The 24,739-nt window shown below is 37.9% G+C and overlaps 1 protein-coding gene across 3 annotated transcripts in view; it reads right to left on the bottom strand.

Annotated features, from left to right (window-relative positions):
• Positions 1-24,739, bottom strand: part of LOC107715462 (zinc finger homeobox protein 3-like) — a 349,927-nt gene that overhangs the window by 150,305 nt on the left and 174,883 nt on the right. For 2 of the 3 annotated variants that reach the window (XM_016521610.1, XM_016521608.1), the window contains one exon: positions 15,110-15,520. The gene's annotated coding sequence lies outside the window, so the exon portion shown is untranslated. Of the gene's footprint in view, positions 1-3,693; positions 4,141-15,109; positions 15,521-24,739 lie in introns of those variants that run through there. The other variant, XM_016521609.1, reaches the window with a different exon arrangement.

The raw sequence follows: 24,739 nt of genomic DNA, 5'->3' as shown, positions 1-24,739 counted from the left end.
AGGATGCGAGAGAAAGAGAGAGAGAGAGAGAGAGAGAGAGAGAGAGAGAGAATAGGGAGGGGTAAAGAGGAAAGCACAGTCTCCCCCTGCCCTATATCTCTACAACAATTTCCATACACACTCATACGCCACACGGCAAGCCGACTCGTCATCGAGCATCTCCATTCATGCACCATACATGACCAGGATGAGTACACTTGGCAATATGTACAATCGTTGTTGTAAGAGGAAGTGACCAGAAATCAAGACCCAGGAATGAGAAAGCAAGCAAATATAGCAAATCTACTGCTGACCCAGCAATTTCACTAAGCGACAGTATCATATGAACAGCATGAAAATCCAACAAAATTACTATTAAACAACATTCTAAAAAAATAGCAAACAACAGAAATAATAGTAATAATTGTAATAATATAGTTATAAATGTTAATTAGTTGTAATACAATTAAATAGTTTTTATTTAATGTGAATTCAGATACATGTGTAGTAAATTATTAATTATAATTAGAAAACTATATCAATTAAGATCACTTTTTCTAAATCAAAAACTAAGTAAATTAAAAACATTATATCATCCAACAATGTCCATATATATAAACTTAAAGCTAAATTAAACATGCAAAAATCTGACACACGTACGTATAAACTAAGGTGAAAAATCAATCATTATACTCTAGTCTGTGTTCTTGTTCATCTCAGAAACAGTGAGCAGTTTGTCCTTTTATTTCAAATCAGGTACAAATAAACGGACTACAGCGCTTGTCTGTATCTTTCTGTAGGCTTGAGAAAAACCTGAAAGAATTGAGACAATGCAAACGTTCAGCCAAACCACAATGCAAACATATGCACAACTCAGTCAGACATTTTCTGTAACAGTGAAAATCCTTACAGCAGCCCAACAAGCACACAAATCTGTTCAGAGCCTATAATAAGACAGTGTTTTCCCTGACTTAAGTACATACACACAACGCAACATAGTTTTTACACTGCTTGAATTTGGACGAGAGTTACTAAACGCTACATGTTTAAGTGTTTCATGACCAGGCGAAACACAAAAGGCAAGACAGACAACAAATACTGCAATAATATGACTTCCTAGGAATGAGTCAACTGCCATCAAAATCATTGTCCGCAAAAGGATTAGCCCCGAATAGCCTATCCATGAGTTTTTGAAGAGTGAGTGAGATGGCAAAGACCTTGCCTGCTGTCTTTGTTTTGTGATGGTGAAAGCCAGAGCACAGAGAGAGAAAGGAAGGGAAAGGATAAGGGAGAGCTAGAGCGAGCGAGAGAGAGAGAGAGAGAGAGAGTCCATGCACAGCATCTGAATTATACTATATATCCTTTTTTTGTGTGACGCTTGTAATTATTGCCACCCCCCTACTAGGGAGCCGAGAGACATTAAACCCCTGACTTATCTGTCCTTCTCCTCCCTCCCTCCCTCATTCTCTCTCCTAAAAACAGAGAAGCTAGGTTGCCCACTATGCCCTCTTTTAAACGGTTAAGAAAAGGAAAAATATTGAAATATAATAACGAAAACACACAATGCCTCTGCATGCCTGCCAATTCCCCCTCACACACACACACACACACACACAGATTTCTGCAATTCTGTTGTAATAATTTTTACAAAAAAAAACAAAAAACAAATGCAAAAACCTACGCTTTCCAGACACTGCAGAGTCTCAACCTAAACAAGTGTGTGTTGTCCCTACGTTAGCTTCTGGTTCCTCTTGTAACGACACGTCAGGAAGGATAAAAAGGTCTTGGGATTTGTGTTTTTCTGACCTCTTCCCTGATTCCTTCGATATGGCCTGTGGCTATCTGACCCCGTCTATCCTCTCAACTCTCTTTGCATGCATGCCTTCCTTTATGTGTTCTCTCTTTCTCTCTCTCTCTCTCTCTCTCTCTCTCTCTTCAACAAAAAAATAATAATAATCCATTACTTCAAACTAAGGACTTTTTTCCTAGTGCAAAATCAAACACGCTCTCATTCCAACTGCTCTTTTGTTGATCACACTTGAGGTAGATTTTTTAGAGTCCTGCTAACCCCCACAATCTCAATGCATTGTTTGTGTGACCCCACAACATAACCCACGCCACTCTTTTCCCACTCTTTGCTGGCTCGGTACTGTTGGGTTTTTCCCTTCTCTTTCTGTTTTTATCTTTCTTCCACTCACTCAGTGACCCCTGCTCCCTTGTTTCTTGCCATCTGACCCCAAGTCTCTCAACCTCCCCCTCTCTTTCTTCCCCAACCCTGCACATCCATGAGCAGCTTGCAAACAGTCAGTCAGCTCTGGGTCTGTCTGTCCTTCCATTGCATCTCTTCTGTTTTCTCCTTTTTCTATCTCACTGTGGGCTACATTGTATCATTGTTATGGATCCACATTTCTGTCTGTCCGTATACCTTGGAAGGACTATCTATCTCTCAATAGCTCTTCGTTCACGTTACTTTTTAAGCCCAATTTCCTTTTTTTTAATTCATGCTACACCTGTGGTCTTCGTTAAGTTTTGGCTTTATTAAAATTCGAGCCCCTCGTCTATTTGTGGGGCAATTAAATAGTCCAAGCTAGTTCAAACTAAGCGACGCGAAGTTGTTTATAATTTGAAAACTCTTTTTCGTCCTATTTTTCTCCCTCAGGAGAACGTACGTAAGTTGTCAAATGTAGCCTAATTCTGATTCCATTATCATAGTCTTTGTTGTCGAAATGACATTTCATTCCATTGTTTTGATTTTTAGATTCACAAATTCACGCCTTACGCGTGGGTTTCTCGTTTTAAGTCATTCGCCGTAATCGCTGTGTGTGTAGCGCGGCTCTTCGGGCTCTGTGAGCTCTGGCTGAACCGCTCTTGAGACCCGGGGCTCCGTCTCTATACCAAACACACTCCCCTAAACACTCACACACACTTCACACACACATGCCTATCGATTTGCATGTGACTCCGGCCGGGAAGCAGCAAAGAACAACTTTAACGTCGCTTGGAATGAAAAAAAATAAATAAATAATAATAATAATAATACGACAAAAGACGGTGAAAGTGACAGGAGCGAAAAGCAAAGGGCGGAGAAATCCACACTAGAAGGGACTCGAAAAAGTAACGATGGGTACAATATTGAGGATTTTTGCTCGCTAAATGAGGGAGGAAATGAAAGTAGAGGACGAACGAACATATCGGTGTAAAAAATGGAAAAGCGGGCGACGCTTCCCGCTCAGCGGACGCGGACGGACTCGGAGGCTGGACTAAGACGCTCTTCTCCCGGCTACGATCGCGCAGAGCTCCCGCTACTCTTCCAGCAGCCTCGCACATCGACACCCTCTCAAAAACCTCTTTCCTGACACTATTCGGTCCTTTTGTGACCCGTGTGAATACATGAACGTGCAGAAGTGTGCTTTCAATCCAACTGTTTGGAAAAGGAATCGCTGTCTTGTCCTTTTCTTTTCTTCCAGTCACGAGAAGAGCGAGGACGAAGCCAGATGTAAACACAGGTAACGATACTAATAAACGGCAGCAAATAAAAGCAACTTGCATGGAAATAACTTGCGATCGCCTGTTCTTTATCCTGCTAGGAGGATAGGCAAAGCCGGGGCTGATACGGCGAAATCCCGAAAGCCATCGCTTTAGTCTGTTATTGGAACTAAAGACAATCGTAACGCTACGAGAGAGACAGAAAGAGAAAGCAAAGTTACAACTTACAATGTTTGGCTGCCGCTTTGAGATCCTTGCTTTTTAATCCAGTATTGAGACGCTTTGGCTAAAGATCCCATCAAGGCAGTCCCTTTTGGTCAGTTTGCGTTTAGGATGATGGTAAAAGAAAGATCATTGTTGTTGCGGAGAGTAAAAAAACCGGAGTATTAGTTGTAAAGGCAATATAAAAATAATTTGGATGCAAAGCAGGCGATGAGTCTTGTGTTAGAGGGAGAGAGGAAGAGGTGAAAGTGAGATCTGATGACTGAAAAGAAAAAAACTCTTTGGATCTTTATTCCTGCTAATTAGTTTCCTGCAAAAAATGGCTGTGATTAATTCAGTGCGCATGTGCTTCATTACACAGGCACGACGGGAAGGGCTAATTAGCCACCTTCTGGATCAATAAGATTCAGCAGAGAGCCGAGGAGAGAGAGGGAGGAGGGAGATAGAGGAGGGAGGGAGGGATGGATGGATAGATGGAGAACGAGAAAGAGGAAAGTAGTGATCGGGAATTGAAAATATGGAATTAAGTACAGCACAAAGTAAGAGTTGGATGAGAAGGAAGACACTGAAAGTTAATAGTGGAGAGGCGCGCGCGGAGCCCCTGCTGCACAGTGTTTACGCGCCGGTGTTATTTGCTCGCCAGACGCTAGTTTTGGATTTAGGAAATGAAATAACGCAGTTATAACCTCGAAAACGACCAATTTAGAGCGCTTACGAACCCCAACAAGTTCGTCACACTTTCAGTTGCCTCCTATTTAATGATAATAATAATAAAAAATTTAAAAAATCCTATGACAGGAGTTACACTGTTTAGATTTTTTTTTCTTTCAGAACAGGCAAAAGTGAAAGAAAGGCGGCTTTATTTGGACACTAATATAACGCAACACTCTAGTGAAGCTGTATCATTGCAAATGTTAAATAAGCTAAATGCCTTGGTGTATTTTAGTTTATATGCACTTATCTGCTGTATGGTGAAGTGCAAACTTAAAAACATACCGAGAACATTACTGACAAAAAAAGTAGGCTAGTAACAACACGCATTTTGCATAAACACAATGTAGCCTATGTATTGACAAGTCATAAACACCTTTATTTTATTTTTTTTAATCTTATTGTAAGGAGGAGACTGAACTTCTGTATAGATGCACACAGGAACTATTAAACCACTGTGTTAAGTTAAATGTTATCATTTCAGCATGCACCTTATATGATATAGGATTATAGCCTATGTGTATTTGTAGTAGGCTATTGTAATTTTGTGAAGTAAATAAATATTGCTTAAAACGACACGTTAGCAACACGCAGAATACTATGCATGTGACAAAACATTTGTAAAATCGTTATAAAGTATATTAATTTTTAGGTGTAATAAATTAAATTGGACTTTTATCTGTCGTAGTAACACCTCAGTATACTGCCTGTATTTACGTTCACGGTCTGTCCCATCATGCTGGGTCTTGAGATGAGTGCACGAGGAAGAATCAAGACATTGCAACCGAATGCGAGGAGAAACTGTGCAAGAACTAGACAGCGCAAAAACAACCACTTCCCTCTTTTTAGCTTTTCTAGACAAATTCATATAATTCCTGTCGTATTTTATTCACTTTGAGGCGATTAGAAATATATAATAAGAGATGCTTCTTCAGATATTATCTTTAAGAGCAGACTCGATAGAACCAAAAAAGCACTGTATACATTTTAAGAAAAATGTCAATATATGAAATTCTCTGTTTCTGTCCCCCTTCCCCTCCCCTCCCCTCCTCTGTCTCACACACTCACACACAGTAGGTGAAGAGTGAATAGAGGGAGAAAGTGAAATGTAAAAATCACAAGTTCTTTAATGCACATTTTCTTTCCTGTAATTTGCTTACTTTATCTAATGTCATAGGAATAAACTGCCCGATATGTTGTTTTTAATATGTTATTACAATTTAAAGAAAATTTCAACAGAGCATTTGAACAGAAGTCATGTTTATTTAGTTAGACATTTAAATAGCATGTAAATCGCTCTTAAAGCAGCGAAAAAATGACACGATACGCGTTACATGCTGTGTGTTTTTTTTTAATAATTCTTGATAAGTAGTGTCACTTTCAAGCGCGTGCGTTCAAAGAGGTGACATTTGATCAATAGTAACAACTGTAGTATAGATCGGTGGGTTTCTCCACAGGTTTGCTTTTTTTCCACTTTGCCCCAAAACAATTCACCTACTCTTGGTCGTCATTTAAAACGCCCTCTTCCCGGATCAAAAGCGTGTATCCCAGATCCGACCTTTGAGCCCAGGCCAGTGTCCTTTCTCATGATAATTCTATTGTTGATTCTCACTAAAGAAATGACAATTCCTCTCTCTCTCTCTCTCTCTCTCAATGACTAGCCTATACTTTCGCTATTGACAACTCTAAGGGGCCCTAATCCTGCCAAATACAGCTAACCTGTTTTTATCGATTACGTAATGATTATTGGAAAATTATCAGATATAACTTTTTAGTTGTTGAGTGTTCTCTCGCTCGCTCTCTCTCTCTCTCTCTCTCTCTCTCTCTCTCTCTTCAGACAATGTATTTTTCCGAATTGTTTCTCAGAATACATGATGACAAATTCCGTGCTATCATTTACTGTCGCATTAGGCAATATATACCATTTGTATATCAGAAAATAAATACATGTTTATTTTGTTCTCCACGATTATAACGTGTGTGTATATTATTTTAGGCTTAAGCATTAAGTCCATGTTGTAGAATAAATGTCCATGCTGTAGAATAAATAATTCCAATAATTATTATCACATGAAATATTTCATTGTAATAACATTCCAGTAAAATATTTTATGTTTTAATAAATATATAGAGTATAATAAATATGGTATTTATTTTATTTCCATCTCATACCATACAGAACATGTTGGAGAGCATTCAGTCAATATGGAACTCGCCTTGGGAGTTTCAAGGAAACACACCTATAGCCTCTATGAAATCCATTGCACTGAAGCATTATCAGAAACGGCTATCAATGCATTATACAAACAATAGCAATATTAAACACTCTGGCCTCATGGAATAGGCTACTTACTATAGGCTAGACGTGACAGTTGCTGTTGTATGTGCGTGGATAGCGCGTGGGTGTCCGTGTGTGTGCTCGCGTAAATGTAAGTTCTAGTTTTGAAAGCATATCTTTTTATTATTGCTGACGCGCGTAGTGCACAGATATATGAAATAGTAAGCAGGGCTCCACATTCGCATGAACTAACTTCCGTCACGTGCGACGGAAAACAGAAGTGACAAATGAAAAGTTACCAAATAAAACGTCGATATCTTTGATATGCATACGGATTTTGCCTTGAGAGAATCTGCAGGACTGGTGATGTGCCTGCTCTCTTGGGAAAGAGGGATTGTAGAAATGAATGGATGGAAAATAGAGTGCGTGAAGAGTTAGAGGGGCAGTGAGATAATAAGAGGCCGGTGCGTGAAAAGGGACAGAATCAGAGCTTGTCTGTCGCTTTGTAACCTGCCATGGCCAATCTAAGCACATTTGAATATGCAGTGTGGTCCTGTCTGGCGCTTGATAGCCGTATTTATGGACGCAAATATCACCTGAGCTTCGTTTTCTTCACCAGATACACACATAATCGTCATTGCATGCTCTTTTAATATAGGCTAAATGTGTTTCTTATATGTTAGCTCCAATCAGTTACGAATGCTCTGTCCTAAATATGACTGGGAATCACTGAACAGACATCCAAATAGGCATGACCAACCCCTCTGTTGAATATGCTGATTGATCTGACTTAGAGATGTGTGAGTAAACCTCGGTCCATCGCAGTGCTAACAATGAATTTCACATATGAACCCTAAACTGCAGTAACACAATCACAATCCGTTGCTATTTATGATAAAAACTAAATGTCAGAATTGTTTTACCAAATTTAGAGAGGACAAAAATGTTACAAACACATTTAAATCAATGTGTATGCATGTATGTTTTTTTCAGGTATTCAAAAAGACAGTCTGTGCTTTTCACCCTCATGCACTGCGCGTGTCACTATTGAATAATAAAGACCAAAAATGAGCTGTAAGGAAATGAAAACAGGCGAAAGCATTCAGAGATAAAGACAGCTGTCTACAACAGTCTCGTAACTTTATTAAAAGGCGAAGACCATTGTAGTTCAGATAAATACAATCTAAATATATATGGGGATTTTGTCACTGTATTAATATGGAAGGCACACAAGTTAAATTTGCATTCGGATAGAGCTATCAAAGGAGTTCCAACCTCATGCGTCCCTAATGAAAGAATCTCGCGCTTAATTAGCATTTTTTCCGCGTGGTTAACTAACACAACTTTAACTCAGTCACCGGTGAACAGCAGCGGCTTTTTGGGAACGGCCCTCCAACGGGCGCATGAACTGCAGCAGCAGAGGATCAGAGAGTGGTGGCGCATGGCTGGTCTGAATCACACTGGGACTCAATGGCATCGACAGCACAAGAGCATTGTCCGGCCTGAAGCCGCGGGTGGCTGCATGGGGCAGGGCGTGTTACCAGGTGCAATGGCAGCGCCCTCTTATGTTCACTCTGGCCAAGGGGCTCAAACACAACATGAACCTGCCTTGACAGGGATATATGTTCCCTGTCTGCCATCTGCAGCAGATCTATAGGTGTCCTATGTCACCGGACTGCGTCAAATCGAGCACATATACATACAGGTAAATAAATATCTGCTAGCAAACGACTAGGTTCCTTGCTTAACATTTCATTCAGCTTCATCAAATAGCCTATCTTAACTTTACGCACAAAGCCATAGTGTGTAGTGCGCACGACTGGAGACCCTTTTTTTGTGTGAGTTTTTGAAAAGAGGCCAATTTTAAAACAGAAAAACAAAATATCACGAAGAAGGAAAATTCAGATATGATGGAAATCATAAATAATAATACAGAAATAACAGCAGTGTATAAATGATTAAACGCTGTAAGACAGAATAAGTAATATTGCACTTACTGCAAAATTAGTTCATGACTGTGTAACAAGATTCACAGATAAAACGACATTGTCTTATTATGATATAAATCAGCTCGCAGATATGATAATAAGCACGTGAGTGAATCAAATATGATGCGTGTCAAAGGAATGTATTAATTATCATGCACCTTAAAGACAAACTGAAGGAGAACAGCATCGTTTTGAAAACATGCCATCTCTTATTTCAAATGCTACTATATAATGGTTAAAAAACGCTGTTTTATTTACATGATTTTGTTATTGTAGTGATGTAGAATGTTTAATCGCAGAACTGCATCTAACTCCGTATAAATGATACAGTTTCTGTACTGTAAACATTTAAATCAACTATTTAAAACCAATAAAAGTACTGTTTATAAATACACATGTAAGGAGAATGATGCATGTTTTACCGTTACATTATAACCTGATATACCTTAAAACATCCGTGGAAAAAATATGTCTATACGAGACTGAATAAAGAGTTGGATGCTTTTAATTAAAGCAAAATTTCGGTTACGCGGTGGTAAATTAAACCATATGTTCCTTTTACTCTGTCAAAACACACTTTGTATTCACTAATATTTGAATATTTCAGCGAATGTGTTTATGAATACAACAAAAGGCTGTTCGTGCCTTTTTTGTGTGTGTTGTTACACATGATTTCAATGTTTTGTAGCATATACCGCGACTGAATAAAGAGTTGGATGCTTTTAATTAAAGCAAAATTTCGGTTACGCGGTGGTAAATTAAACCATATGTTCCTTTTACTCTGTCAAAACACACTTTGTATTCACTAATATTTGAATATTTCAGCGAATGTGTTAATGAATACAACAAAAGGCTGTTCGTGCCTTTTTTTTAATGTGTTGTTACACATGATTTCAATGTTTTGTAGCATATACCGCAAATAAAGATGTCTGCAAATGTAAATTTGAGACCCGAAAAAAATTAAAAATGTGTTTAAAATTAATTTTAAAAGTATGCTATAATTTTTAATTAATTAATTAATTAATTAATTAATGAGAACGTTCCTAATAGATATTTTCTTGTTTTGTGCAGATTGTAAGACGAACATTTTGAATAACGCACAACATAAATGTCAATTTATCACCTTAATTATAAAAAACTTAATTTGATATCAAAAACACAAAATAACCAAAATTACAATATGTTTAAAAAAGCGAACATATTATATGTTGTACTTCTCCAAAATGTTTTTACGCATTCACTTTTTAGATTAATTAATTATGCAGATATTTTTTTAAATTAATTCATAATTATCCTTAAATTAAATTACAATATTATTGATTTGGATCTTTAAAGTTACCTGCTACTGCCCAAACAGGTGCAATTCGTAAACAAAATTAACATATGTGAGCTCTAAATCTAGCTAAATAAATTATTAAATAAAAACAATAAATAAATAAATAAAAAACGAACCTCTGCACAAGATATTCAAAAACATTGTATCTGCATACAGATTGGTAAAATTATGTATATGGTGTTATTAAGCTCGGTTTCAGTCGAAACCTGTTCAGCAGCCTAAAAAGGTCTAGATGTATGAAATGGATAATACAATTGGAAAATATTTTAAAACATGATTTGATTATAACCCTTTATATATACTGAGAAAAAAACCCCGAACACGTGAATGTGTTCATCGAATAATATCAGTGTATCACCCTGCGTGCGTCAGTGAGAGTGTGTGTCTGTGTGTGTATTTGTGTGCATCACCGATCATCTTATCAATTATTATTTTAGTCTAAAATTTACTTCGGTATTTTGTTTGCAAAATTCTATTTTTATCGACATCAGAACAACACGAGTAACACGCCCACACATTCACATATACAGTCATTTATGTTGCTCAGTAAATGCATAAGCTTAAAGAAAACAGCAGAAGCACATTCAAATACACCTTTAAAAATCCAGGAACGGATCATAGGCTATTCATTGTCTGTGCGGTTAAGCAGTACAAATGCATCTGTTCACGGTCGTGCAACAATCAGAAAGAAAAGCAGCCTGGAGCAAATCTGCGTCCAGAGGAGCTACAACTGCAAAGCAGCTCATCCTCACACCTCCGATTCTCTGCAACCTCCATTTGATCTTTGTGCAGGTAAGAGAATAACGCAGGCTGAAATAAAACCACTGTCCAGTTCGAAATGCACTGCAACAAAATGATCTAAAGCAGATTTCAAGAATCAAGAAAAAAAAGCAGATAAGTGAATATTGTCTTCCCGCATCTCGACATCAACATGCGATATATAGATGCAATGCAATGTGCGTATTTCAGGCCTGTGCCTCCATTTGAAATGAATAATTCTGCGCTTTCACTACATTCATACAATATTCAGCCCTTAACAATTCCAGTTCCTACGAAACATACTAATAAACAAATATGGCCCCCTGTCCATGAAATAATATAATACACATATTTATTATTATTATTATTATTATTATTTTTTCTTTAGCAAAGCGCATATAGGCCTATATATCCACATCTGGCTCATAAGTTTCATGTATAGCAGGTGGAAGCAGCCACAGAAGGGCAACAGAGATGTAGGGCTCCCGCCAAGGGTCACTGTGCAAATCCTACCCCACTTATATCATCTGACATATATGGCAGGATTATGTGCAAAGCTTTGCTCAAGAAATCATTTAATCTCAATGCAGAGACCCCGAGTTTCCAACCGAGAAATAGGGTGATTTCATGACCCAAATGTCATGAATAGTTAGCTTAAAAATTAGACAGATGACATTTTGTTGACAAATATTTTCAAAGACAAATGAAAGAACAAACCCGGCAACATATTCTTCCATGCAGTCTTGTTTAATGTCCTCGTGTGTGTGTGTGTGTGTGTGTGTGTGTGTGCTGGACTTCAAACAAATACTATATATTTCAACAGTTATGCTGCCAAATATCTTGTAAATAATATTTAAGTAATTATGTGTAAAATACTTAAATATGTAAATTAAATATTTTTAATTAAGTAATTCTGAATATGAAGATAATTATATACAAGTGTGTGAAGTCTGAATCACTGAAAAGTAAAATGAGACAGACAAAGCATGCACGTACAAACAAGCAAATCGTGCACTGTATTATAACAACATATTTGATATTAATCTATAAATGTAATAAATATATGAATAAATTATTCATAACAATAGTTTAAGATGGTCTGAAATTGATGTTTTATGTAAAAGAAAAAAAGAACGCACTAGTGATTTAAAATGATTAAAAAAAAGTGTCACTAATTATGTTGAACATGAAATAAAACTGGAAAAAAAAAACGTAAAAAATAAAATACATATTGTGTTTAGCATCATAATTCATAAATTTAACGTGAAAGTAATTACACGAATATTAATTAAAATGAGGAGTTAAGGAACAAGGAAAAGGCCAAGTGGAGCAACATGGACCAGCAAATTCTGCCAAAGCCTAAAACCTGCAACTTGTGGGTGATGTAGCTGCAGGGGTATAATTGCAAGTGAAAACGGCGGCTGGAACATAGTTGCATGGTGCTTAACCCTGCCATTTCCCCCGTCCCTGTGACCTCCAGGACTCAGAGGCAGGTGGGCATCTGCAAAATTCAGAGGTGGGGGTAGGGTTGACGTCAAAAGGGGGACAAGCTGTGCATCACAGCCAGTAACACATGTACGCTGCCCCCGTAAGGGTCGGCGGAGACCTCGTCTAGCCTTGGAGCTCCACACGCCCATAAAACAAGCCATTAAAAAACCCGTTCACGGCAAAGCATGAGCTTGTTAGGACAATTAACAAGAGAGGTGTTTAACTTGGCACTACATTAACACTCCAGGAGAGACCCCACCAAAACAACACGACTGTGTGTGTCCCCAACACAACCCACACAGACACGTCAGATGTCACATAAAGCAGATTCTGCCGCGTGAAGTCAAAAGCGAACTTCGAAATAAATTACATATATGTTCCCCAGCATTAAATCGAACCATTTAGTCTTGCAAAATCCAAATTCTTATTCAGAACTCAAATATGTCCATTATACTGCATTATTAAAGATGCATTATGAAGGCCACAAACACACAAATGCATTCGCTATCTCTCCACGGATAAACAAAGCATCGGGACGTCCCTTTCAGGAACTGGACGACAGCATCGCCGCCACGGTATTAGTCTGAATGCGAGGCCAGCGGGAATAATTCCTCTATTTTTGTCCAAGCGATCTAGCAACGAGACAGGACACCGAGGCGACGCTTGGCTGTGTCAAAATGACACATTCAACTCATCCATAATGAAAGTAAATAAGAAGTGTGATAATCTGCATTTCATGTATTTTTGTACATCATGGGCTCTGCGATATGCAGAAATTCATTCCTCACAGAGAAAGAGACTATGACCAAGAGAGATAAAGGGAATTGCTTCTCCCATCTTCTGTTTAGAATTGTAAATATGGCGTATAGGCATTGCTGCTGTCCAATTACATATATCTTTCATGTATGAAATCATGCATGGCTCTTTTTACCGCGAGGCCAAGGAGGGCCGGCTCAAAGGGAGCGACCCCCAGCCGCAGTGCACTACATCCCACATGCAGAGCGGGGTCTGGTGCTGGAGCCCTGGGCTAAGAGCACTGTTCCATTAGCGCTCTCGGATGGAGGGGAGGATGGGTGGAGGGAATGAGGGGGGAGATTCGCTCTCCTGATGGGGGCGTTCACCGCTTATGACTTCTGCTGACTTACATTTGTCCTGTTGTGAGCGTGCATGACCCCTCAAACCCTATACCTTTGACGTAGCCCTTCGCAGAGCCCATTTTGGAGTCGCTAATTAGTTTAACAGAGATGGATTTTTTTGCTTAATGCTTTGAAGTGTTGTATTTATTTATTTAATTTTTTTATGAGCAAGATGCACAATCTGCTTTGTTATTTATTTATTTGCTTTCTCTTTCCCCACAAATGACAGCTCCCCGCTGAGTACTAATGTGAAATGACCTAAATTTGGCAAAATTACTTTGAACTTTTCAAACAAAGGCCCTGCTCTCTTCTCGGAACCTGGCTGATCCCCAAAGTGTCTTGCGTTCTACCTCCTTGGCTGTCTGTTTTTCTTTTTAAATGCTTAATTCTATAAACACTATTTACTTTCATTCAGGGTTACACCGAGAGCAGCGGATACCATCATTTTGAACAGCTAAAGAGCATGTGTGTCTGTCATGTTAGCAAAACAAAAATATCACTGCTTAACATTTACACGCGATTATGCTAGTCACCGGGGCAGCACTGTGTGGCTGTTTTGTAACTACACTGTAAAATGTTTATAGAATTAACCTAAAATGTACTCCATGTGAAAACGTTTAAACGAACTGATTTTATTCAAATCAAAGAAATTATTTAATCATCACCAAATACCCCAATGAAAGTCTTTTTTAAAAGTCAGATCAGACATAAAAAGCTCCATAAGGCAACGACCGCAGGTGAAATGGTCAGAGGAACACTAAAAACTAAATCAGTATTCATACTCAAGGTGAGAAATTTGTTCATAACGCATCTCTCATCATAGACGTACAAAAATTACTCTCATGCTAGGAACAAGCATTAAAAGAATATTCTGGGTTAATACAAGTTAAGTTCAATCGACAGCGTTTTTGGCATTATGTTGATTACTGCAAAAAAGTAATTTCAACTCGTCTCTGGCTTTCTTTAAAAAAAAAAAAAAGTTACAGTGAGGCACTTTCAATGGAACTAAATGGGGCCAATTTCTGAAAGATTTTAAAAGCAGAAATGTGGAAGTTTATAAACACAGTTACATTAATTCTCCTGTGTATTATTTGAGCTGTAAAGTTTTTCTTACCATTTTATGGTCATTTTATGATTTTAAGCATCACATTGTAATTGTAATGAAGTTGCAAAATTAGATATAAAGTTTTTTCACATTAAAATAATCGTACATATATTGTCTTGTTTGTATTTTTTATATATTCATTCTTTTTTAAGAAAAGGAAAGACAAGTCAAAATAATTTTTTTTGTGGTTATCAAGTGCTATTGACTTAGTTGAACTTTTATTGAACTCAGAATATGTCTGCAGCACAGACTAACTTGCATTATGTAGATGAAAATATGCAATGATAACATGTATCTGTATATCTGTGCACTCTTTCTTTTCTGTCAGTCAATCTATCTATCTCCTTCTCAGTCGCTTTCCAGGATTTCCCTGCACCTAAGCATCTTTGAGACAAACAAATTCAATCAGCACACATTCCCTCTAATCCTACAGCAGCAGACAGGTGATTGAGTCTTCAAACCCGGGAAGCCTTTATCTACAGTGGGCTCTCCTGTAGGCCCAGCATGGAGGAGAAGCCGCCTATGTGGGTGTGGACGCAGGGAGTCCATCTGGGCTTCAAAAGCCCCCGAGGAGCTTTGGGGGTGTTGCCAGCAGGAAAAGAAGTGACTTCACAGCCTTACCTGATGGGGTTTTTGGTTTCAGTTGCCACCGCTCGGAAGCCCTCTCTGACCGCGTCCTTCTTTTCAAGTGTCCGTTTGAAGTGGGCGCCAGAAAGGTCACAACCCTTGTGGTCACAGCAGGTTTGGTGCAATGGCAGGCGGATGGCCGTAATCTATCGCTAGTTCTAAAGCTATCGTTTTTGTTGTTTTGTTTTTTTGGTCTGTTGGTATATTCAAAAGTAAAGAGGAATGTAAAGCTTTCAGATCCACTGCCTGGGCACCATTAGTAGGTCCCTTGGCAAGGGCTTGGGATAGTGTAGTCCTATAATTCCAGGTATTTCCAGGTTTTTTCAAAGCTACGAGACCCGGTTATGAGATTTGGTTTGAAGCATCCACAGTCGGTGGAAAAGCCTTTCGAAGTGATGGTGCCACCTAGGGATAAGAAAAAAAAAACATGCTATTAGCATTTACAGCAAAAGTTCTTTCATGCAACCGAACAAAGGATGAAACAAGAAACACATTTAATAGATTCTCAAAGAAATGTACAAACACACACTTTGCCTTTTATAAAGCAGAGCTGAGAGGAGGTGAGGCCATTGTTAGTTATGCTCCATAAGTGAGTGCAGATTTTTCGCTTTGCTTGCTCGTTGCCCCTGAGAAAGAGCCGGCTAAATCTCTTTCAGGAGGGGAGGACACAGAACAATATGGCTTCTATCAAGTCTTTTGAATTCTGTAATAAGCTGTTTTAGAGAACGGAAAATTAATATATAATTATTTTTATTACTGCTGCAGGACAAAACCTTATGATTTTCCAGATTACATTAAGCAATAAATGCATTTCTTTGAGTAATTTTCCCTGTTGTGGCATAAGGGACTCTTTCTCTCCATAAAAAAGAAGATTTCCGGAGAAACTTAATTTTCCCCATAACCAGAACAAGACATATTCCTGTAATAACATGCATAATTGTGCACTCTGCGGAAGATCTCTCATACACAACAACAAAGCCACAGTACATATTTATTCACATGTCAGTTCCAACATTGAAAGAGAAAAAAGGAGGAGGGAGAAGCAAAGGGGAACGCCACATGGGGCTGGGATTGAAAGCCGAGTAAATGTGTCTATCATAGGCTATGGCTCTGACAGTTCTCGCCTGTGCTGCTTGGGCTTCAGTTGAGGGAATAAAGGACAGAGAAGGAGACAGACTGTGATTTCTGAATGGTCCCCCTGGAGTCTCTTCTATTTGGCAACATTTATATGATTATTTTTACCTCTGTGGAAAGAGCAGGGTTAAAGATGCTGTTTAATTGTTCCCAAGAGCTCTTATTAAGTTGTTGATGAGGAGCTCCAGGGAGAGGCACTTAAAACTGCAACAAAAACAAGCAATCGAGTCAGGAAAGCTGGTGAGGGGACGGAGGAGGAGGTGCGGCAGGGGTTCCGAGATGGGATGATGAATGGATGGAATGTGGAGGTCTGAAGTTTTTCGATGCCGGCTTACATCTACATTCGCCGGTCTGTCTCTACACCAGGGCCGTGACCACCATAGACACTGAGGCAGAAGAGTACCTGTCAATAATTAGAAACGGCCAAATTGTCCCCTTCAATATTTTATATTCATGACACTGCTCTGTTTTGTTGTTTTAGTTTTAGGCTGGTGTGCCTCAAAAGTCTATAACAGTGCTTGTCATGAAATGAAAGAAGGCTGGCATTACGGTTCACTTCAGTTTTAATGGTTAAAGAGCATGAGGTACAATGTAAGTAGCTATTTAAGATCATTTAATATCTTAAATGAATATCTAGAACTGTTTTATTATGATAGGAATGTTAAACAACCCACAGTAATATGCAGTGATGCAAACTACTCAACCATTTTGCCATTTTGAATTGAAAATATAGGCTATAATGTATGTGATTCATGTAATTCATGACTAAATGTAAGCAAGAAGAAACATTAATGGAGCCATTTTCAACATATTAGGTATTAAGAGTGAAAGTGTGCATATTTTAAAATAAAAATATTATTTTTTGTATCAAAATGTATATATGTACATTAAAAAAAAAATATTACAATAAATTCTAGCTCTTATTATGTTTTTTTTTTTCGTTTCCCATTCTTTATTCCCGTAAGTCCCATTAAATAATTTCATTATTTAATTCCTTTAAAAAAATTTTAAAAAAAGTGTCTCTTTTTCAAAAACTTGCTCTGCGCAGAGGCTGACTGACAGGAAGTGATGTAAATGGCACGACTATCTGTTAGTCTGGCCAATAATACAGTATATGGGGAAACCTGTCTGAAAACAGTCAGTCTTGAAATTCTATTTGGTGGCACTAGTATTACATAAATTATGCTCTACACCTTTAAATATACAATGAATCAATATTGCAACATGATGAGAAAGGTCTGCTGCAATAAGACAAACTATTACAACATACTATACTGGTTGGACAACACTAAATATTTCTAGTGCAGTTCAGTGACATGGGTGCATTACATACAAAAGCATCCAGTGCTCTCTCAGGCCATACCTCCCCATTCGCACCTTCTCCACCGGGCAGACTGTGGTCTTACACTGGGCGGAGCAGCGGGACGGAGTGGATCTGGATCAATACCCCAGCCTGCAGCACAACAGGGCCGTGGGCCATCCCTGACCTGGGCTATTGATCAGCCGCTCCTCGGCTGCCAATAGCAATGTGCTAGATGTGACACAGGGGCTGAGAGCAGACAGGCGGCTGAGGGATGGGGGAATGTGTATCGCCAGTGGCAGCCCCACAGCACAGTGAAGATAAAAGTCAATTCCACTTAACCAAATCACTGACAACTAAATAGTTAGTGGACGGAGGAATGTGCAAGGTCTCAGGTGCTGGCAGCTGGCTGCATGGATGACTGGGAAGCCGGGATTCCCAGGATTCCCCTCACCTGCACTGAGAGAGCCCTAAATATGGGTGTGTACCACATGACCAGGTCTAATCTGAATGAACCACAGTAAATAATAAAAAAAAGTCCATATGTATGTACACATGTATAACACAAGCAATGCAAGACCAACACAAACTCTTTCATCCAATGACAAACTACAGCCATTTAACAGGCTAAAACTTTTAATATTATTGATTATATTTCTAATTTAGGATATTATTATGTTTATAATAATGAAATAATTTTCTACATTTTTTTATTTTAAAAACATTAAATTAAATTAAATTAGGAATTATTTAAATGTTAACATTTTTTATAAATTATTTGGACATTGTTTTAATGTCACATAGATTAAAGATCTGTTTATGTTGTGTACAGCACTCCCAGGCAGCCCGTCTAATCTATCTTCCAGTCAGCCATTAGCAGTCCATATCAGAGTAGTTTACATGTCACTTTACTGCTCCACTGCCTGTTCATTGCCATTCTGTAGCCAATGGCCCGCTTGTCCATTCAACACCTATCTAAGACTTCATATCTCTTCCTTTAATTACTGACTGACAGGAAGGCAATACTGAACACTTCATTATAGAATCAGCCCAGTGACCAGCCACCACAGCCCAAGTCTCTCTGGTCAGTCTGATATGCAATGCCTAGGTCAGCAAAGGTCAGTCACCCTGAATTTATCAGCCAGGAGTTGACCGAACCCAGCCAGGCCATCGTACGGCAGGGGAAGTGATCTTGGCCGACTGCTTACATCACGTATTGATCCAGCCGTTTATGTCAAGGCCACACTAATCACCAATAGCAGAGTCTCCAAAGGACAGTTAAGCACCAGTGGATGTGTCTATAACTGAGATTAGAGAAAGAAAACATAGGGGAAAAAAGAAGCTGCAAGGTTTTTTGCTATGAAAATGGCTCAACTTTAAAAACGTACTTCCTGTAAATGTGCGGTCACATTAGCAAAATTTCAGGAAAAAAATAATAATAATAAAAATAATGGACAAAAAACGTCCATTCACAACAAATTCACTTTCAAACCAAGCAGCTTTATGTTGGTCAACATGTCAAATTTGTGACCAACTGAACCTGATGCAAAATCTGCATTAGAAAATGTTTCATTCTCAAGCGAAATTCCAGATTGCATGGATTCCTATTAAAATGACTGGATTTCGCCTGTGAAAATTCCCTTAACAATGGTAAGCATGAGCACACTAGGGGCCCCAAGTTGGCCCCGGCACCCTGGTTGGAAACCATGGGCTCAAATAATGGCCTGTTTGTCTACAAAGCACTGGGACGTGTCATATATTTTAAATTCTTTCATATTAACACAATACACTTTTAGAATGTATTTATATGAGACTTTCCATTCACCTCAATTGCATGGAAAAGAGCGACTTGCACAGTATTCAAAATTTCTCCTTTTAAGTCACACAGGTTTAGCATGACAAGTTAGTAAATAATGCCAGAATATTCTTTTTTTTTTTTTAACTATTACTTTAAGTACAGCCATATGTCAGATATCAAACTTACTAACACTGACATCCAATGTCCAATTAAATTACAGGAAAGTGCGTCCCTCTGAAACCAGTTCAGTTCAAGGGACACAGCCGTAATCAGCACCTGAACAAACCCGTGTTAGAAACTCTCATAAGCCTAAACTGTTTGCAAGACTAAGTATCTTCTGTGCAGACCTGGGTTCAATAGCGTGCAAGAGAGCGCTTCAGAGAAAGTTTCAGTACAAATGTGTGTGTATTTGTGTAACAGAACTTGTGTAAAACCCATTTCCCTGTGTGTTAGCGTAGCACAGTGCCAGCTGCTCTTCAGATCTCTTTCTCGCTCGGCATCGCTCGCATTAAATGACAATAAAGGTCGGGAATCCGCGGAGCAGGAGAGACGAGCAGCCATTTCAACCCTTCTTGCTTTATTACGCTTTGTTCTGTTTAATCAAAAAAGTGATGCATACAGATAACCCCTTTTTAAAAAAGACCTGATAAACAGAAACGATTGCATCTCTAAATAATAGATGATATCCTGGCTTCATACAGACACGTATATAACGGGAAAATAATTGAAGACAACAATGTCCTATAAGAGACCCACTTGAGCAATGCTGATTCAGAAAGCTTCCTGACTTCAAACGCTCTGTCATAAAGTATGGATAATCCCTTAAGAAAGGCGTGCGTCTGTTTACAATTTTCTTCTAATTAAGGCTACAGAATATGGCGATCTTTGTTCAAATTGATGCGTGTTGGTTGGATTTTGGCAGAAAACTGTACCATTGGAAAAGTGTGTGTTTGTGGGGGGGTTACGAAGTAAACAATAACATCCTAATACAATCTCAGGGTCTGAATAAATATTCTTGCATCTGTCTACACATGACACACTTTCAGATAGGAAAACAGGTTTTCAAAATAACAAATTAACCAAGTCTTTTTTTTTTTTTTTTTTAAACAATATCCCCAGTTTTAGACAGTAATCCCAGTGGTCTACGTGAATCCAAGAGGATCTCAGACACTGCATCAAAATGAAGTTTTGACCTCAATTTGTCTTGACTTCCCTCAAAATCTGGGCACTTTCTTATCTTTGTCGTGTGTGAATTTAAATCGGTTATGGAACAAATCAATCAGAGCAACAAAGAGCAAAACAGCCCCAAAATTAGCTATAGAAGGAAAATGGGACAATTAGGCTTGGACACATCCCTCATGATTTTCCCTTTAAAGGACATGTCACATGTCAGTGGCTGGATATCAACAACAATTTAAAGAGATATGATCGAGGCGATCCCGTCAGACCCACGTGATGGTTTATTTGAGGGTGCTTGAGAGAAAGTTGTAAAAACATTACTGCATACTCTAGACTACGTGGATCATGATAACTTCTTTACAGACAGATGTTGAAATATCAGCAACCTATTAATGTGAAGAAAGAAAAAAAAGGACCCTAACCACCACATTTTGAATAGTAGACCGGCAATATCAGTTTTCTTATGACTAATTCGTTTTTAGGCTTTTATATTGCATAGTTAATTACATCCTTACATCCTGAACTACTTAAAAGCTGAGACGTTTTAATGCAGTGATTCTTAACTAGTGGGTTACATCACAGAACTGGGTTGCATTGTAAAATCCAAATATTAAAATATAACTAAATGAATTTACAGCAGGATAGCAAATTAAATTGAAGGGACTAGACACTGCCCATTTCTTTTATTGTTAATGTTAAACACTGTGTGTTTAAATTCTACAGTTTTTTTAGTGCAAATTCATTTCAAAATTGATATAAACCAAAAATGGATATAAACCAATTAATCTAATGTGGATAAGTTTGGTGACATTGTCAAAAAATAATCAATAAAGCAATAAAATGCAACAGAAACTCAGACTATATTGAATATGGGTTCACTTGGAACATATTGATATTACATTTTACTTAATATTAGAATAAGATTTTATTGACAATTTACTTTTTACAATAAACAATTTTAGTACTCTTAATTTGTAACTTGAAAGAAACTAGACAAAAAAGGAATTAGATATTAATGTATAGATATAAAGATATATAAATATATGATGTACAGATATACACTAAAATGCAAAAGAAACTATATTAAATATGGGTTCACTTGAAATATATTGACATTACTTTTACCTAATATTAGCATAAATGTTAAAGCGATTGTTCACCTTCAAGGGTTAGTTCACCCAAAAATGAAAATTCTGTCATTAATTACGCACCCTCGTGTTGTTCCAAACCCATCTTTGGAACACAATTTAAGATATTTTTTGTTGAAATCTGAGGGCTCTCTGACCCTCCCATAGACAACAAGGTAACTACCACGTTCAAGGTCCAGAAAAGTACCAAGATGATCCACAAAGTAGTGGACCTTGAATGTGGTAGTTACCTTGTTGTCTATGGGAGGGTCAGAGAGCCCTCAGATTTCATAAAAAATATCTTAAATTGTGTTCCGAAGATGAACGAAGGTCTTGCGGGTTTCGAACAACACGGGGGTGAGTAATTAATGACAGAAATTTCATTTTCGGGTGAACTAACCCTTTAAGTTGCTGGTCCCCATTGACTTGCATAGTGTTTTTTTTTTTTTCACACTATGGAAGTCAATGGGGACCAGCAACTGAAGGTGAACTATTCCTTTAATGACAGTTTAGTTTACTTTTGTACAATGAACAATTGTAGTACTCATCATTTTTAACTTGGTAGAAACTAGACAAAATAAGTTAGATGCTAATGTGGATTGGTTATGATATAAATAAACAATGAACGAATAATAATGGGTTCACTTACAAGATATTGATATATTGATATTACTTTTACTTAGTATTTGTTTCGTATTATTCTAATTTGTTTATTTGTAACTTTATAGAAATTACACAAAAATTAGGCAGATGCTAACTTGGATGGGTTATGTGACATCTTCAAAAATCATATACCAAAAAAATCTAATTAAAAAGAAACTCTCAGACTACATTAAACATGGGTTCACTTGAAATATACTGACATTATGTACTTCATGTTAGCATAAGATTTTAATGAGTCTAATGTACAATGAACAATGTTAGTACTGTTCATTTGGAACTTATAACTTGGGAAAAAAAGAAAAAAAAAGAAATGCAAACTATATTAAATATCAGATCACATGGAAGATACTAATATTACTTTTACTTAATATCAAAATCTTAATAATAGACATTGGATATTTTTTGCAACCGTTTTGTGAGCCCCACATCCCTTTTATCATCTTTTTGGTGCACCATGAAGCCCATCAAAAACACATTTGAAAACACTCCTTGGTTGGGTTGAAAGGCAGATAAAGGCTTAAGATAAGGAATTAAGAGTAAGATTATTGGTGAAGTTTTTGAGACAGTGGTCCATGTGTCTGTGTGGTGGAGATTTGAGGATTAAAATAAGCTGACCCTTCATATTTAGTGCCATGTGTGAGAGATTAATCTAACTAGCCCAGATCACATTAGACCTTATCATTGTGCAGAAGATCTCACTGTCGGCCGGAGCACATCCCGTCCCCTGCTGTTGGATTAGTGACTGAGAGACACGCGCAGGCTGACCGAGCTTTACCTGACAAAGGATCGCATCTATACTAAAGCCGGTGAGGACCTCAAACACTTCATTAACACCTCGAGCCATGCAATCCAGACAACCCGCGCTGAGCGCCGTCCCATCGCCCACTCTCCTCCATCACTCAGCTCTGCTTCACTGGCCCATTCCCGTGCCAAAGCAGAAAGAGGCAATTCATCATTGTTCATCAACCCATGATGGTGACTAAAGCTCTTCACCTGTCACCTTCTCCTGGCCTGTGTCCGTTTCAACATGTCAGGCGCTAAAGGAAACCTTCAAGACCCCTCTGACACATCTCAACCCATAAAAATCACCTCACTGCCAACTTCTCGCTGACTGAAATGCACTGGATGTGCCACCTCAACGCCGACATTGGAAGCACGGGGTCACTCCATACACTTCCTCATACAAACTTCACCAAATAATCTCACTCTTTATTCCTTATTTAAGCCGGTACATGCTTTTCAAACTAGTGTTAATTTCAATAACAAAAACTGTGATGAAATACATTTATTGACAACCTTCTTTTCCATGACTAAGACAAGACAACACTGACATCATTAAACACTGTGATTACATCAATATGCATTACCATTTTTTATGAGACTACTTTAATGAGACTACTTTCCCTAACCCTAACTGTTTGCGACTAAATCTGCCATCAAACCTTCTCAGTGACGAACTGTAATAAATCCAAACATGGATCTCGACTCTATTGTTTGTGACTGAGGCTGCTGAATAAATGCACTATGGCAACCTCTGTGTCACAATACAAAGTCATTTTTGTTGTTGTTTTAATAGAAATACATGAATGTAATTTGGATTTAATATTAGGAATTTAGATTTAGTTTTATCAGTTTTCATAATGTACAGAGTGTTATATGTATGATAATAAATCAGCAAACTCGATGAGGTCGAATTAACCGTGTGCACACTTATAGGTGAAAGTGCAATAATTCTGATGTGATTTCTCAGATGACAACAATCATGATATAATTGTGAGGAAAATACTTGTGATTATCAGTTTAACCATTATGCAGCATGTCTAAAATGTGATTATAGTTTTAATTGACTGAAACTAGACTAAAATTCCCAGACTTTGACAAAAAAACAAAAAACAGAACAGGTTGACTAAATATGCTAAAACCTAAAAGGGACATATGACACAGGACTAAGACTGATTGTTTTTAATTATTTTTTTTTTACTATTTTTGATAAGTGCCATGGTGGGTTGGCTCACAAAATGGCTACGGCAATATATACTCCAGTGTCTGTCATTAAAATCTTATTTGAATAAGTAATATCAATATCTTCCATTTAGCTGCTTTTGCATGTTTTTTTGTTTATAATCTTTGAGGATGTCACATAACTTATCCATGTTAGAACCTTTTTTTTGTAGTTTCTATCAAGTTACAAATGAACATTACTGTACAGATGTAAATGAAATTGTCATTAAAATTCACAATACTACTGATATTGGTGGGAAAAAAAAACGTTGACAAAAAAACTGATAATGGACACTTCCTGTAGCTGCAACAGTTTCTCATCAAATCGTATTAACGGCCAACAACTCCAAGTTGGTCTTTGAAGTTGGGAGGCAATTTCTAGCTGTGTGGATTACAGAGCATAAAGCAGGGTTTATTTTTAC

The sequence above is a fragment of the Sinocyclocheilus rhinocerous genome, unplaced genomic scaffold (assembly GCF_001515625.1).
Source record: "Sinocyclocheilus rhinocerous isolate Xijiao unplaced genomic scaffold, SAMN03320098_v1.1 scaffold539, whole genome shotgun sequence".
Taxonomy (NCBI): Eukaryota; Metazoa; Chordata; class Actinopteri; order Cypriniformes; family Cyprinidae; genus Sinocyclocheilus; species Sinocyclocheilus rhinocerous.
Note: the sequence above shows the minus strand (reverse complement) of the source record. Positions and strands in the feature narration are given on the sequence as shown.